Raw genomic sequence first — 17409 nt, 5'->3', positions numbered from 1 at the left:
TTAGAAGATTTTCTATTAACATGATGGCAAGAGACAACCCAAACATATAAAACTCAGAGATAATAATCTAAAATTGTCAAGGACAGCAGATCTCCTCAGCTTTTTCCAAAGAATACATACCATTTATGTAATGCAATGGAACTGAAAATTAGAATGTGTCCCCATTTCCTACAGAGCAATGACATGTCACTAAATGTTGAATATATTTCCCCCAAAAATGTAGGAGTTGAGGCATCCCAATATAACTTTTCCATTCCTACATGAGGAGGAAATAATTATTTCTGAAGCATAGTAAAAATTTCCCATTTCTATGAAATGTGTGGTATATACAAAGCTTTTATTTTCCTGTCATACCTTTTTATTGTAGTGAGATACTTGAAAATATGCTTATTATGCTAAAACTATAACTTAAAAGATTAAATTTTGAATACTTTTTCTTGCAGTGAGACAGGTCTATTTTCAGAAAAATCTGAATATGTAGCAGGACATTTTATCCTCATTTAACTAATGGATATCTTAGTTATATAAACCATATTTCCAAGGTGTATTTTTCCATTGAAAAAGTAAAACAAATGACTGTGTATTTAAGTAAACATATCTAAATAAAATTGATGAAGTAAAAATTCATAAACTCTATACCCAAGGGATATTTGTTTCATTTATTACTGTGAGTTTTATTCCTGAAGGACTGAGTATTCAATATTCAAAATGATACTAAATAATTAAAATAGTGATGATCTTATTTTAGAGAAAGATGTGTACAATATAATTGCAATTATTATTGGAGGGATTAAGTAATAGAGGAATAAATTAAATGTTACTATATGATTTTCTACCTCAAGGACATATATGCTGATTATTTTAAGTAAAATATTCATTAAACATGGGATGATAACAGGACAAAATAGATACTGTAGTTCGAGGAAGGAATGGTATATAATTACGAAGAACACATGGGGATTATGTACAGTTCTTGTTTGCAGAGTTGAAGAATGAATTTAGCAAACACCCAAGGTAGGAGAGCCAGGGTGGAGGCTTTTATTTAGAAATAAAGTGAGAGGAAAGAGCTCCCAGCTCATGCCAGGAGGAGACAAGAGAGCCCAGGGTGGTGCTTTGTCTAGGAGATTTATAGGCAGTTGAGGACTTTTGGGAACTGAGGGCTTAGGGTGTGGACTTGTACCACCTTCCCTGCCTTCAAGGTGGGCTGGGTTATTGTCTGTTTGCTAGGGTTGTTTACACTGAAGTCACGGGTTATGCTGAGATACCCTTGCAGAACACTCAAACGTTCAAGGCCAAGTTGCTCCTGGCCTTTTGACCTTTAACTGATCTCAATGAAGATGTCTATATTCCTAATCTGCTATTTTTACCCTAGAGAATTAGTGTGACCTTGACTTTGCATAATGCTGAACACAGAGTTCAATACGGACTTTACATTGTTAGATTGCTTTGACTGTAAATATCCTGCCTTGCTTTTTCAGGAGGCCCTCACCCTACTCTGTCTAAGCCCATGGTCCCTGTCTCAGGGATACAGCCTGGAATGGGTCCTTTGGCTGACTTCACAGGCACCTAGTCACACATCATGCTCGTGCATTTTTTGCCTGATGCACCCATGGGGTCTGTAACACCAGGAGGAAAATATTTTCCCAGTCCAGGGCAAAAAACTGAAATCAGTTAAAGGGAGAAATAAAGTGGGAGAAGCGTGTTTACTACTTACAAGCAGTCATCCACTTCTGCTCTCTTGCCACAGGCTGCAAAAAGGGACCCCACCCAACCTCTCTGGTCCAGATAAGCCCTTGCTCCAAGTAATCACCTATTGATACGGAAATATTGCAATTTCACCACAAGGGTATCTGCATTCCTTAATGATGGTTCACATTAACTGAGCCCCTGAGGCTGATGAATAACATTAGAATGCCAAGGAATTAATTTACAATTTAGTCTATCACAGGGATCATAACACACTAGCTTGGGAAACCACATTTTATTCAGAAGATTGTTTGCTGAGTATGAGATTAGAACAAAAGAATTTTCAAATGTTTAATGGCCTTAATTATCGCTTCCAAAGGAAGGTCACCTGCCTAAATACCCCGCATTATGCATCTGCTTGACAAGAACTTGCTTTCATGTGTAGAATGTTCAGATTTCCAGTACAAATGTTTATCTTTGTGACTGTCTTTTCACTTTTTTTCATGTGCTGAAAAAAACATTGTCTGGGCGACATTTTTTTTTTACTATATTGGGGTTACAGTTGTTAGTGTGTATTTGGTATATCTGTGCTCAAACTTCTGTGAGTCAATTTTTTTTCCAATTTACTAAATAAAATGTTAGCGTGGTACCAATATAATAATAATAATATAAATGAGAAATGCATATGCTAATGAGAACCAGAAAACATATGTAACAAATAGACTTTAATGACTCAACTGTTTTACAAGTTATTTGAAATTATATGTGAATGTAAATTTGTTAAATTTTAAAAAAAACTTTTACCCACAGGGCAAAATTTTGTTATGAAAAACAGGAGTAACACCACAAAATAGCCAAAATCTTAAGTTTAAGCATCAACATCACTACTCCTAACATTCTTCACCTCCCTTGGTTTTCCCCCTACCTATTTCTGCCTAAAGATTCCTTCAAAGCCAAAAGGCCCATCCATTCCATCCTCCCGTCACCTATTTCCAAATATAAATCTACTTTGTTCAGGAATTGAGAAACTTGTTCATGCTACTTTGATTTTGGTGGTAATTTTCTCTTCCTTTTTACATTTCCATTGAAAAAGGAAACTTTCTTTACTGCTGAATGTATAGTGAAATGTATTTTTAAAATGTATATGTTAAAATAACAAATAAACAGTGGAAATATTCCTTTAGTCAGATTTTTGACTAAATTCAAGTAAACATTTCTATGTGGACCTTTGTTCTAGACAGGAACAGTCACTTTGTTAGGCTATAACTCAGGAGTCTTTTTCTCTTATATACAATGAATTACAAAAAACCATAATATCTGTAATTAAAGAAAGATGCAAAATCTGGATGTAGGTCAAATTTTATTTAAAAACATACATTTTCAGATGGTACTAAAAATAACTTCCTTTATTATTATATAAAGAAATAATAAAGTATAGAAGTGAAAAGAATGAATTGCATTACATATTTAAATGATTTCCAAGGAAATTCCTTAATTAAATATGCATAATTCATAGATAATATAAATTATATATGTAATATATGTACACATACATACATATATTTAAACTCAGAAACAATTTTTTTCATATCACTGATTAAAAGTCCCCACCATATACCCTATTATAGTCACTGTCCATCAGCATAGTAAGACGCTATAGAGTCACCACTTGTCTTCTCTGTGCTATATTTCCTTTCCCATGCCTCCACTATATTATGTGTCCTAATAATAATGCCCTTTAATCCCCTTATCCCTCTCTTTCCACCTATCCTCCCCAGTCCCTTTCCCTTTGGCAACTGTAGTCCCTTCTTGGAGTCTGTGAGTCTGCTACTGTTTTGTTTCTTCAGTTTTTGCTTTGTTGTTATACTCCACAGATGAGTGAAATCATTTGGTACTTGTCTTTTTCTGCCTGGTTTATTTCACTGAGCATAATACCCTCTAGCTCCATCCATGTTGTTGCAAATGGTAGGATTTGTTTTCTTCTTATGGCTGAATAATATTTCACTGTGTATATGAACCACATCTTCTTTATCCATTCATCTACTGATGGACTCAGAAGCAATTTTTAAACTACAAAAAATGTGGAAAGCAATTCAGATATTATTACATAGAAACATTACATTTTGCTTTCTAATGAATATATTAAGAAAGTTCCATCATATTTAAATATTCTTTGAAAACATGACATTACAATCCATATAAATGCAACTTAGCTTATTTTTCCATATCTTTATCTGCATCTATGTCTGTCTCTCTGTCTATCTATCTCCCTATATCTATCTATAATAACTCATGCCTAACAATTTCATTGATGGTTAATATATATATATGTACTAGTAGATATTTTCTTTTTTATAGCCATTAAGAATTAATCTTCAATGAAGTTCTTAGGAATGAATTTTTGTGCAGTATATAAAATGCATCATACAACATACCCAAACATATTCATCATATTAACAGGCTAAAAAAATTATGATCATCTTTATTGGTGCAAATAAAGCATTTGACAAAATCTCATGATAAAATGTTTTATTCACAAAGAAAGAGAAGTAGATTTCCTCAACCTGATGAACACATTTTAAGGAACACCACAACGAGCATCATACATATGGTGAAAAACTGAGTTTTCTCCAAGAATGTGAAAAAGGCAAGAATTTTGCTCTTTTATTTTTTACTCTCTTTTTAACATTGTACTAAACATTCTATCTAGTGGATTAATGAAAGAGAGAGAAAGAGAGAGATTGTTCACATATAAATACACCAAATAGTATATTTAAAAGACTAATAAAATTAGTAAGTGGGCTTAACAAAGTTATGAGATACAATGTCAAAATAAAAAAATTGTACTTCCGTTTGTAATCTGTTTGCCAAATTCCTATGAAAGCCACCTTAATTTTGGGTACAATCTTTTGAATTCTGAGACATACAATATCATCAGATTATTCATACTCTTAAGAATATGTAAGTATAAAAATAAAAATAACCAATATAAGTTAATAAATATTAATATTTATTTGCTATACATATAAATTATATGTACATAAATCATTCAAGTACTAATGTCTTCATTAGGAGCGTTGGTTCAAATTATCTGGTTCACCATTTTTGGAAGAAATCTAGAAGGTCCTAATATTTCAACCATTAGATTGGCAAACATGAGAAACTGTTAAAATACAAAATATGGCTCTCTGTATTTGCCCAAAAGCCACAACATCAACTGGTACAATTGGTATCTATAAGTTTCTTCCCTGCAGAATTGTCTTTTAGTTGTAAAACTTCGAATTAACCAAAATGTGTATCATGAGAAGAAGAGCTAAACATGTAAAGGATATTAGTAGTTATTAAATAGGAAAGACTTCCAAAAATGTAGTTTATTTTTAAATAAAAGGCAAGTTTTGAAATATTTGTGGTATGACATAGTACACATAACAATTAGGTATTTTTTGGACTACTTATTTTTGCTTCCTAGCATCACAGCATTTTCCCCAACAATATGCTTTTGTACTTCATGTTTGAACATGAATTTATTTTTGAGTAAAGGACAGCATTATTTATTCCAACCTATTTTGTATAACATTGTTACACTGTATTAAAATTAAATCTTATCATTCTATAGTTGTAAAATTTTTTCATGCAAATTAAATTTACTTAAGACTAAAGGTAGTTATATTTTATTTGTTTGATATTATGCATTGCTTTTGATGAGCTCCCATTATTACATGCAAAAGGCAACAAAAAGTATTTTATTAATCTAAGATTATAATGTGTACATAATTTTTTGACGGTCTTTAAATTAAAACTTTTATAAGTAAAAAAATGAGTTTTGTAAATTATAGTGTGTCATCACTTGGTAAGGATTAGAGAAATTGGAATTTGTTTCATATTAAAACAATGTAAAAAAAATCTGTATGTGACTCACTGACAGATTGATGCATCAAAAACATTAGAAAAACTATCTCAATGTTTGTGGGTAAAATTGCAATATTTCCAGAATCTCTCACCTGGCCTAATGCATCTCCATATCAAGAGGTGTTTCCAAGGGGTGGAGAGAAATCCATCTCCATATCAATAGCTGATTATAAAGGGGGTGGAAAGTGAGTGTGCACCTGTCTGGAGAGGTTTGGTGGGTCCTTTTGCAGCTGGGTCATGAGAGACACAGGAGAGCAGAGGTAGATGACTGCTTGTAAGCAATAAACAAGTTTCTCCCACTTTATTTCTCCCTTTGATTGATTTCAGCTTCAAAGGTTATTTGCCCTGGGGTGAGAACATATTTCCCCACCCCGGAGTTACAATGTTATATTACAACTTTGGAGTTTTCCCAGTAAATTAAATGTTTATCCAAAGGAAATTTAAGGTAAGTATAAGTCATGTCTCCATTGGGTTATCAAAATATACCAGAATCATGATTCCCTAAGAAATGAAGCTGAACTAGCTTTATTGCTTGCACTGCATATAAAATGTGAGTATATACATTTTTTAACAAGTATGCCTGCTACTATGTGGGATTTAAACTAAAAGACGTAACAAATTCAATAAAAGAACCATTAGATAGAGTTCTACATTGGGATATGAAGTTCTTTAAATTCTGCTGGTTAATCATGTTTACCAGCATGTTAAATTAAGCTTCCATGTTTAATATTAATATGAAGAAGCTCAAGAGTAATCCCAAGGGGGATGGCATTGGAAAAGAAGTCCAAATAGTTTTAATGCTACATTAGATAATCTTACTTTCTTAGAAAAATGAAGCAAATTTGAAATACTGGTGCAAAGGTGAATTTACTGAGCTCTCTGTTATTTAGTTTTATATTTAAAAAAATGGATAGTGCTGAAAAAAATATTCTCAGTGAATATTCAGGAATAAATGGTGTGATTCTAGAACACTGTCCTATCTACCTTTGAAATTAAAACAGAAATTATGTAGCTGAACAAAATGAACTGTCATAAATTCACAATAGAAATAACTGGAAGCTCAAATATCAGTGACCAAATTCTAACCAAAGCTAATAAATGTATTATATAGGTTGCTGTAAACTGCATCATACATGACTATACAGATTTTAAAGGCAGTCCTTGAGGTCTTGGTTTACAGCAGGATAATCTCCACTTGATCTTAATTTTCCCAAGCAACCCATATGTCTTCTATGCAGAAAATGCTTTTGAAGAAAGAGCATCAGTACTAGCAGGAATATCACCAGAATGAGAATCGGAAGCCTGTAAGGTTTTAGCTATGGGACCTTCTTTCCTTGTCTTTGGAGACAATCCTGCTTCAGTCCTGGGAGTGCTGGGAACTGTAGTTACTTTCTCTAAAGCACTTCCTATCTCTGGATCAAGCAATCACTTTTAGGTGGAGTAATATCTTAAAGGTCCAATGTACTATGGAGTTTCTATCATAAAAACAATAGGATTTAGGTGGCACCTAAATGGTAAACATTCTAGCAGAGTCAGTTTCTTCCTGTGAATACAAGTAATTTTTGGTCTAATTCTTTCTTATGCAGCTTCAAACTTTACTGTGTTTTAGGGTAACTATGTACATATCATTTCTCCACTCATGTATTATTCTTATCCCATCCAAAATAGTACATTACTGATAGTTGGCATTCAGTAGGAGATTATTGGATGGATGAATGAAATAATAAATGAAAGAAAAAACAGACCTTAAAGTCTAAAAAGAGCAATGTTGTAAGATAAAAATATGACAAAAAGCTAAATAGTCTTGTAAAATGAGTATGGATTTGTAGATTATAATAGCTCATTTTAATTTTAAGAGACCAGATTACCTTGTAAGTCTCATAGAAGACAGTCTTTTTTCAGGAACAAAGGAAAGTTTATTATTCATAGTAATAACAGTGCCCAAAGTATCATCATTTTTCTTATACCAGTTTCCCAAAGCCTAATCCCTGCAGAGTAACACAAAGAGGGTCAGATGACACATGCACACATGTGGATGCACTACAGGGGAGGAGCCCTGAGCTTAGGGAACACAAATCTTTTAATATGGATTATAAACTTACCTGATCTTTAAGATACAGGGACAATTTTTTTTATTGAAGTATAGTTGACATATAATCTTATATTGGTTTCAAGTATAAAACACAGTGGTTCAGCAGTTACCCATATTATTAAGTCCTCACCCCAACTAGTATAATTAGTACTAGACAGCATTTTAACTGAGTGAATACAATTTATTATATATATATAGAAAGCTTAGACTTGATATTTTTAATAATGTGAGCTGTGGTAATTAACCACTCTATCCCACATTCAGTTCATAAATATTACTTTAATAAGCTATATAGCATTTGGCTCAGATGTTTATTTTAATTATAATTTAAATCCTTTATCATTTCCCTAGTTTAAGAATGCAATCTTGTACACAAATTATTGGAGAAATAAGTTTGTGTTTAAGAATCAGATATAAAAGAAGAGGAAAAATAAATTCCCAACATGTCATTTGGTGGGGAAATGTTGGAAGCACACCTTTCACAGAATTATGCAGACAAAAAATTGTAGTAGGAAATGAACTCAAATTGAACATCCATTATTCAGTATCTGGGTCATGCATATTTATATGGTGGTAATGGTAAGTTGCTAGCAAAACTTTTGGACACTTTAGTTCAAGGCCTGAATTTAGGTAAATACAAACATAGGAGGTAAAAGTATTTACAAAAAACATTTCAATAATGGATAATTAAAGCTATTTTATTAAACATTTTAATACATATGGGTCTGTAATAACTATGTTTTTTGGTCAGAACAGTTGTTACTGCTATTTCAAAGAAAGCACAGGATCTGAAACAGCACAAAAAGAAGTTAAGTTTTACTCATTATATTACTGATTACATTATTATATTGTGCTACTTTGAAAATGGATGTATCCAATTTATGTGCAAGTAATGAATCCTGATAAACATAAAAGCTGACTGCCAAAGCACATAATTTACTAAATATGTTTGAAAATTAAGTTGTCCTTATACCCAAATAACCCTTCCATAGACCTATTTCCAACAGAAACTCTTAAAAGAGGTTAGATAGAATATTCTAAGTATAAATATTCTAAGACAGCTAGTAAAGTTTTATGAAATAAATCTTCAAAATATAGCCATATCAGGTTGTGTTTCGATATTTTTAAAAAACTAATTATATAGTCAAAACTTCAATTTTGTTTTAACCATTATATATAAAATTAATTTCATATCTTCACACCAGAAGAAGCAAATTCCATATGGGCAAAATCCTGAACATTATAGATGCTCTGTAATATAAGACAAGTTTTATTTTCAAGTTTAAATTACTGCATTCTAACCATGGTAGCATCATTCAAATTAGTACTTTGTAACTTGCTATGAAGTGCTCATATTAATAACTACTTGATACCTTCAAATGCTCATCATAATTGGCACTTGTTGGAAACTAGTTAGACAATCTAATGAATATTCGGCTCTTTCTTAATTTGAAAGGAAAACCAATGTTTCTGACACAGTGTGTTCTACTGGGGCTTTGAGAGAAACACACAGACTAGTGGTTTTCAGAATACGGTTCTCAGTCCACCTGCATCAGTATCATTTTCAAACTTAGAACCACAAGATCTTGGGACTCACCCTGTGTATACTGAACCCTTGTTTTATGAAGTCATCCAACTAATCCTGATGCAGCCTAAAGTTTGAGAACCACTGGAAAAGACAGACCCATAGTTAATTTCCTTTAGCATCCTCTGGTAGAGGTAGGTGATGGCTGTTGGAAAGCAGGCTGAATCTCTTGGTCCCACAGAGCTCGGTATAGTCCTGGCAGAAGAGGGGTGGATACCAAGACAGTCAAGGTCTAGAGAGAGTACGAAGATGAACATGGCCCCATATTACAGAGGGGCTTTAAGGTCTAAGCTGGAAAAGGAAGTCTAAACAAAATGATCAATCAAGGGAATCAGCCTAAGGAAGGGAAACTGAAACCTATATTCAGGGGCAAGCAAATGAAATAAAAAAGCCACCAATTCCAAGAGAAAGTAAACTGTTGTAACTAGAGAAGACTGTGGGCTTTGGTACAGATTGAGTATATGTGCAACCTCAAAATAGTCACGTAAATTCTCTAAAACTCATCATCTTTGAAATGACACTTGTAGAATTCAGCTACTTGTAGAATTATCATTTATAGCAATAGTTAACATGAAACGAGCACCTTCTATGTTACAGAAATTCTGCAAGAGCTTTAATGTATTATCTCAGTTGAACACCTCACAGATCACATGAGGTTGTCATAAATAACATCCTCAGTTACAGAGCAGGAAACTGCAGTTTAGAGAGCTTTAGTGTCTTGCCTAATTTCACATGGCTGGAAAATCATGGAAATGAGATATGAACAGAGGGAAAAACATGGAAGCCTATGCCCTGCAGATAAAGTACTTAATACCTATTTCCTAACACAGAGTAAATACTTGGAAAAAACGGAAAAGGGATACAAGAGAGGTTGTGCAAAACAGTTGGAAGGAATCGACTAACAAGACCAGAAATATCTTCTAATCCATCAGAGTGCATTTTGTTTCAGTGATTCATGCCTATTTTGAAAGACAAGGATAAAACGGGAATTGACTTGAATGCTATTATATTTATCTTCAATGTTATTATTTTGAAATTTCTTTCACTGTATCTGGAAGATTATAACTCAATAAATTGTTAAAAAAATACTACACTACTGTGAAATTTTGCTAGTGTGTGTTGGATTTGAATAATCTACATCTAAGAAAGTAATTGACAAGGCTTTTATTTTTGCTTTATCAAATTAAAATCTTGGAAATGAAGGGGAGATGGAAAGGTAATATCAAGAATTACAACTGAATTAGAGGTCAGCTATGGAATTGCTGTTTTTCATTTTTATCCTCATTTCCATTGACGATTTGTACAGATACTGTTCCTCTCTGTTATGTAACTTTCCTGATGAGCAAAATATGAAGCTGCCATATCCAATCAATAACGTTTCTGATTAGCTCCCATGGATTAGACTATTGCTAAAGTAGTATCTGTCAAAGATTATTTGGAAATTATTTATCAGGGTGAAGATAATAACTCCAGCAGTCTCTGAGCTCTAACATGAAGAGCAGTCTGGTGCTGTATTTCACAAAGCCGTAGAACAGCTGGAGTTACTAAAAAAAAGAAGTGCTATATGCAGGAGAACCTGACGTCTTCACAGAGGGAATGTGTTCCTGTGAAGTCTGCGCAGGAGAGGGCGCTGCAGCTCTGTGACACAGCAGGAAAGGACCCCACGGCTTCTCAATCCAGTTGCCAGTGGAAACTGGGCCAGAGGACAATGTTACAATTCTGAAGTATATTATATTTGGCAGGTACATTTCTTGCCACGTCTGCTGTCATCATATTCAAGGAGCAAAATCCGAATTTTGTTGACCAATTAACAGTAATTTGCACGCAAGAAAAGCTCCATAATTTGTGAATCTCCTCCTCTGCCCCACCTTTGTCTTCCTCAGGACACGCGCAACAGGAGCTGTTGCTGAAACTCCCAAACCCTAACCTGGACCTGCTGCTTCTTTAGCCTTTGGCAAGTTATTTTGTCTCTTTCTGCCTCGATGTTCTCATTTGAGAAATGAGGACAATAATACTTTCTTCTTTCCCAGAGTAGTGGTGAAGATTAATGCCTTCTGAAAAGTGTTAAAAGGGAAAAACCAAGCTGTTCACTATTGTTTCCCTTTTCTTTTAAAATAACACAAAAATTGTCTGTCCAGTGGCATCATGAAAAAGATCTTTCTTCGGTTCAGTTCTACCATTATGTATATGCGAGTATTTCCAGTGGTTTACATCAACAAAAAAGGTTAGTGGATATTTGCTGTTTTTGCTACTAAGCATCAATTTCTTCTCACTCTCCTAACTGAAGGGGGGATTTCTTTCAAGGAAGTGTCTCTTTCCCGCTCTTGCACTCGTGGTGGCGCTTTAATTCAGTATGTCCTGCATTCTTTTTCTGCAAACTGTGTACTAAGCCAATATGTTACTCTCTTCTCAAAAAATATAAAACTATGTAGTGCACAGATTCCGGTTACTTTCCGAATTTATTTTCCTGGTTTTCCAGCTGATTCTGTGATTCACCAAGTATCATTCCAATCAAAAACTGACTTAATTTAGCCAGTCAATTAATTAATTTTTGATTATTTGAAAACTAAAGACCAGTAGGAATAAGAATGTTCTGGCTATGGCTAATAAGCAGGAGACTTCTAGGAAAGAAACTTATGAGCATTCCCCAAAAGTCAAGTTAATGACATGTGGTGACTCCCTCCGACTCCCCAAAAATTCCAGATTTGATTAAAGAGGAATTTACTGAGTTGCCATGATAAAGTTACAATTTTTTCACTAATACCCACCCTTGAGTCAGTTTTGCAAACTCAGATACCACTAAATAAGGAGGAAGTTGAGTACCCCTAAAGGAAGACTCCTGTAACAATACAAGTGTGCAACAGCCAATATTCTAATCTTCCCTTCAAATACCTGTGGTCATTCTTGTATGTTCATGTGTCCTAAGCAAGGAGAAAAGCCAAGTCTTATAAAACCACTAGATTTGGATCTGAATGAACACTAATCTCTGTGTAGTCATGTGCCGCTGTATTCTCTCTTATGTAGAAGAGAAATCAAGTTATTTTTAACCCTCATTCAGCTCTTGGAAGATTCAGTGGGACTGGAAATCCATGGTGGGATTATTTTCCCAGTTACTAAATAAAGAGATACAATAGATAACTTCAACAACCAGAAAGATTTTCATAATTTCTGATTTACTAAACTGCCATTAAGGATAATATATTTATGGAACACTGACCCTTGATAACAGTAGCACAATGATTTCTTAATAAGTGGTTAAGGAAGAAAATCATAAAAAAATAAAGATACAGATATTTTAATGTGACAAAATTTAGCACAGCAGAGCACCTCTGTTGGTTTTCTTGTTCTTTCCTTTATATTTATACATGTTTAAATAAGTTCACTCTCAATTTCCTTTCTTTCTACTGCATCTAATATGTCCTGGAAGTTATTCAATCACTCACCACTTAGTTCATCAAATGAAGAAAAATAAAGAATGAATTGGGACAAAAGTAGAAAGGAATGGACAGCTTCTAGACATAGAGCTGTTGATGGCGACAGTGAAACTTACCTCATTTTGAAAACACCAAGCATATGTATGGTTGAAAAGTAGCTCCTTTATTTTGGGTGGGACCACTGTGGGAAGCCTAAGTGTAGGAAGAAAAGGAATGTAAGGCAGGGTTGTACATAATTTGAAGGCAGACATTAAACCTTTATTTAAATGGATGGCAAATTTTCTCAGTACCAGTTTTGAGTAGGTGATGCTTTCCCAGCTGACAGGGGATTCCACATTTTTATCATCTCTATTATTTATTTTCAAAACAGGACATTATCATGATCTTATTTACTTATTATTTTTTAGCCCATCTGGAATTCAAGCTTCATGAGGGCAGTGAACTCATCTGTGTTCTTTATTTATAAAGCCTAAAAATCACTGGCATGTAGTAGGTGACAAAAATATTTGTAGAATAAATAAATTTTTTTTAAATGGCTGATTAAATTATTTGAGTAAAGTGTGAGTATGTCTACAGACTCATACGCATCCACCCAGACATATTTGTGTTTATGTATTTGCATCTTATTTAGGTAATTGCTAAATTGAAGTTTATTTGATCTATTGAGAAAAGCAAATTAAAACCTCTTAGTGCTGTTTTGTTTCTCACAATGTCCTAGTTTTGTGTTATTCTTTAAGAATATTTTGTTATTAGTTGCTTAAGAAATAGTAACAGCTATTTACTTTCAATAATATCTATAGCATTAAAATACCTTTATTTGTCTCATCAAATACTTTTGTCTTAGGTTTATTCTTGGTGTTTTACTTCAGTTTCTGTTGTTTTTCTATTTTGTTTTTATAGGAGTAAACACCTACCTGTATTTGGATTTGCCTTCCCTGCATGCAATGCTTCTGCCGAAACTACCAAAACTTGAGAGTTTTCATTTTCAGTACTTTGGCACTTTGCTATAAGGTGGTTTTCCCGTACAGTATTGAGTCCACTGCCTGAAATAGGGCTGGTATAGAATGCTGAATAATTGAGTACACACAATATAACTATTTCTTGTGTAGATCTATTTATTTAAAATTAATTGTGATTTAGTTAGTTTTTTTAAATGAACTTCCAACAATCCTCTGACATATGATGAATGAGAAATAGCTTAAACAGGAAGAGCTATGTAACATTTGTGTGTACCACCTTGGGGACTGACCTGGAGGGAAAGGTAGGCTGCATTCAGGATGCTTTATTATTGTTAGTGGGCCCACCTATATTTGTTCCTCTAGCACAACATTCAATCACAAGAACTTCTAGCCTCTCATTAGCTGCTGACAAACCTGACATGAATATTTGAGAGAAGATGCAACATAATAGAGCTCATGTGTTTGAACACAACATGTGATCTCCATCCTGAAATACTCTCAATTATTGACTTAAAGATCTGATACTTTGATCACATTTGGTACCCAAGGTGGTATTTTTAGACACTTGCTGTAAGTCAACTAAACGATGTGTACTGTGTTTTGCACGGGCATTCAATTTCAATTCTAAATCACTTCTTCAGTGACTTTTCCTTGAAGTATTAAATTTTGTTTACTATTCAAAGGGAAAGTGCAAAGAAAAAGAAAAATAAATTCGTCATTTGGGAATACAAAACTTGAACCTGGAGACCTGGTTTTGGGTGAAAGAAATACTTTATTTTGTAATATTTTCCAAGAAAATATTCACCTTCTGTTCCTCATTTTTATAATTGAATTTTGTCATGGAATGTTCCCTTTACTATTATTTTTGTGAGAAGAAAGACCCAAAAATATTTTTCTTAAGGGAGGTCATTTTCAGTTAAAAGCAGGAGCTCATTCATTGTTTTGTGGAATGAACAGTCTCATAAAATATGGTGGGGATTAGTATTTGCTTTGAGAAATTTAATTAAAAGCTCAAACAACTAAAGACCACGGGGAATTTCTACCCGAGGCTAATTTATTGCTAAATGCTATTCTGAGTAGTATAGCACGGAAAATAGAATGTTTGGTGCATGTTGCCTAATTTATGAAAGGAATTAATAAATTTAGCAGTTCTTGGAAGGTATACCTTTCTATGTTGCACATTCTCTCATATATTTATGTCAGGTTTGTCTTCAGCTAATGAGAATAGAAATTCTTGTGATTAAATGCTGTGCTTGAGGACAAGTGAGGGTAGTGGACCCATTAACAACTTTAACTGAGTCTTAGAAAGATCACTGCAGCATTCTCAGACCAGAAGGGGAGGGGGGAAGCACATAATAAGATTAGTGAATTGCATGAGCACAGACCCATCATTATGATTCTTCCGGTGTGAAGTGAGTTCCTTGATCAGAAGTAAAGCTTTGTGGGATATCACGACAGTGGATGAGGCATTCTTTAAGTTCACAAATGTAGTTTCGGCAGAAGCATTGCATGCAGGGAAGGCAAATCCAAATACAGGTAGGTGTTTATTCCTATAAAAACAAAATGCAGTGGTCCAGTTTCATCCATCTTCCACCAGAGAGCTGGTTGATCACATAGGGAACGGTGCCAGAGTTAGTTTCCTTTGCTGAGAGATTAGCACTCAACAGAGGCCATAGACAGGTCAGACTTGGAAATTGGAAACCCATGTTGCTGAGTCTGGACATAACTTCCATCTCTGCCACTTTGTTCAGGAGCCCATTGGGTAAAGACAGAAGTAGCTGGGGAAAGAGGCTGACTCGTATCCACAGGATATTTCATCCTTTATTTAATTATTAAAATCTTCCTCAGCCAAGGTCACCCTATGTTGAACATTCACATGGGAACTAAATAGCTTCATGTTTTTGCCCATTCAGAGATGCTATCCACTTTTGGTGGATTTATTGACAGGGATGGAGAAAAAGGCATATTCCAAATCAATGACAGCATACCAGACACCATGGGATGTATTAATTTACTCAAGCAATGAAATCACATCTCGGACAGCAGCTGCAATTGGAGTCATCACCTGGTAAAGTTTACTATAACCTACTGTCATTTTCCAAGACCCACCTCCCTTCTGAACAGTCCAGACAGGCGAGCTGAGCAGGGAAGTGGTGGGGATCACCAACTGTGCATCTTTCAAGTCCTTGAGGGTGGCACTAATCTGAAATTTGTTGAAGTTCTCACTGTGTTTATACATTTTTTTTCCTGAGTTCAGTGAGCAACTTTATGTCCATTACTTTGAATTCTTTATTGAGTAGATTACTCATCTCTATATCCTCAGATTATTTTTCTGAGGTTTTTGTCTTGTTCTTTCATTTAGAACACATATCTCTGTTTCCTCTTTTTGCTTGATTCTGTTTCTTTCTATATATTAGATGAAATAACTACCTCTCTCAGTATTGAAGGAATGGCTTTGTGTAGGTGGTAGTCCTTCTTGTTTAATCTTTCCCTAGCTCTTGGTTGTCTCTTGAACCTCTGTGATTGTCTAAACCAGCTGATTAATTTCTTTATATGCCCCTGTCGTTGAGGGTGTGCCAAGACCTGTCAGCGATCCAAGTGGAGGAATCTCATTTAGTATCTACTTTTAGGCTAAATAGAAGCCAAATCCGCAGGCTGAAGGTTTTAAAATATGTATATATACAGTCCTGTGGGGCTGCAAACATAATTCTTGTTGGCCTTCAGATCAGTTGTCCTCTGGATAACATTTGCAAACATCAGAGCTCCAGACAAATGTGTAAATTCCTTTCTGGAAAGTTTTATTGAACTATGGTGAGGCTGAGAGGGTATTTTCCCCATTTACATTCCCTGGAAGTGCCTCTTTAGTTTCTAGATATGTGGGAGACCTAAAACCTGTCCCTTAGGCTAAAGCTCCAGGCTAGGTAAATTGGCCTTTTTCATAGGAAGATTGGGGATGTGTTTCAGTCACTGTGTGGTTTCCTGGGGGTGGTAGCCTGCCAAGAACTGTCTTTCCAATTGTTAGGTTCCCATGGAGCTTTGGAAATTCAGCCTTCTTGGCCAGCAGGGCCAAGTGGTCCAGGGGTGTGCTCTGTGTGGATGGTGTGTGCCTACTGCTTTTAGTCAGGCAGCTGTAAAGTGTAGTGCACAGAAAATGTCTTTGCTGTTTGGGCTGGTGGGCTTCAGGAATGTAGCAGGAGAGGGTGCAGTCTGTACACAGGCAGCAGCATTAGGCTGGGAGTGGGAGAATGTCACAATCACTCATGCTCACCAGCACTTGCCAGGGAACAGGGTAATGCTGCTAACGGTCACTCTCCAGTCTCATCAGGTGCTACAACTGCTCACCATGTCCGTCTAAGCAAGATGGTGAGGGTGGGGTAGGGGGTGGGTGTGGGTGTGGTATCCAAGCTCTCCTACTTGTGCTAACAGGCTATGTGGAGAGTGCAATGCCGCAGTGACATCCACCAGCTTTTTCATCTGCAGCGAGCATCTCAACTGTCCCTCCCTTTCCAGCTGATGTCCCCAGATCAGCAAATGAGTCTTCCAATATATATTCTGGGCCCTTTTCAAACAGCTATTTTTTCACTGGGTCACATGGTGAATGAGACCACATGGCTATGCCAAGAGGGAAGTCTCAGTTTACTATGGTACTTTGGGATACCTGGACATCAGCCCTGTTGGTTTTCCAAACCAGGTGTTCTGTGGACTCATCTCTCCAGTGCAGATCCCGTGGTCTGGGGTGCCTGA

The 17409-nt window shown here is 35.1% G+C and overlaps 1 long non-coding RNA gene across 17 annotated transcripts in view; it reads right to left on the bottom strand.

Annotated features, from left to right (window-relative positions):
• LOC140850408 (uncharacterized) overlaps positions 1–17409 on the bottom strand; it is a 206981-nt gene that overhangs the window by 136182 nt on the left and 53390 nt on the right. For 8 of the 17 annotated variants that reach the window (XR_012133220.1, XR_012133227.1, XR_012133212.1 and 5 more), the window contains 2 exons: positions 12823–12898; positions 3028–3756 (listed from right to left, as the gene is read on the bottom strand). The exons of 1 other annotated variant lie outside the window; for it this stretch is intronic. This is a non-coding gene — a long non-coding RNA (uncharacterized lncRNA). 8 more of the 17 variants (XR_012133215.1, XR_012133225.1, XR_012133211.1 and 5 more) reach the window with 6 other exon arrangements.

Source organism: Manis javanica, chromosome 7, assembly GCF_040802235.1.
Source record: "Manis javanica isolate MJ-LG chromosome 7, MJ_LKY, whole genome shotgun sequence".
Lineage (NCBI taxonomy): Eukaryota > Metazoa > Chordata > Mammalia > Pholidota > Manidae > Manis > Manis javanica.
The sequence above is the reverse complement of the archived record's forward strand: the minus strand, read 5'-3'. Positions and strand labels throughout refer to the sequence as shown.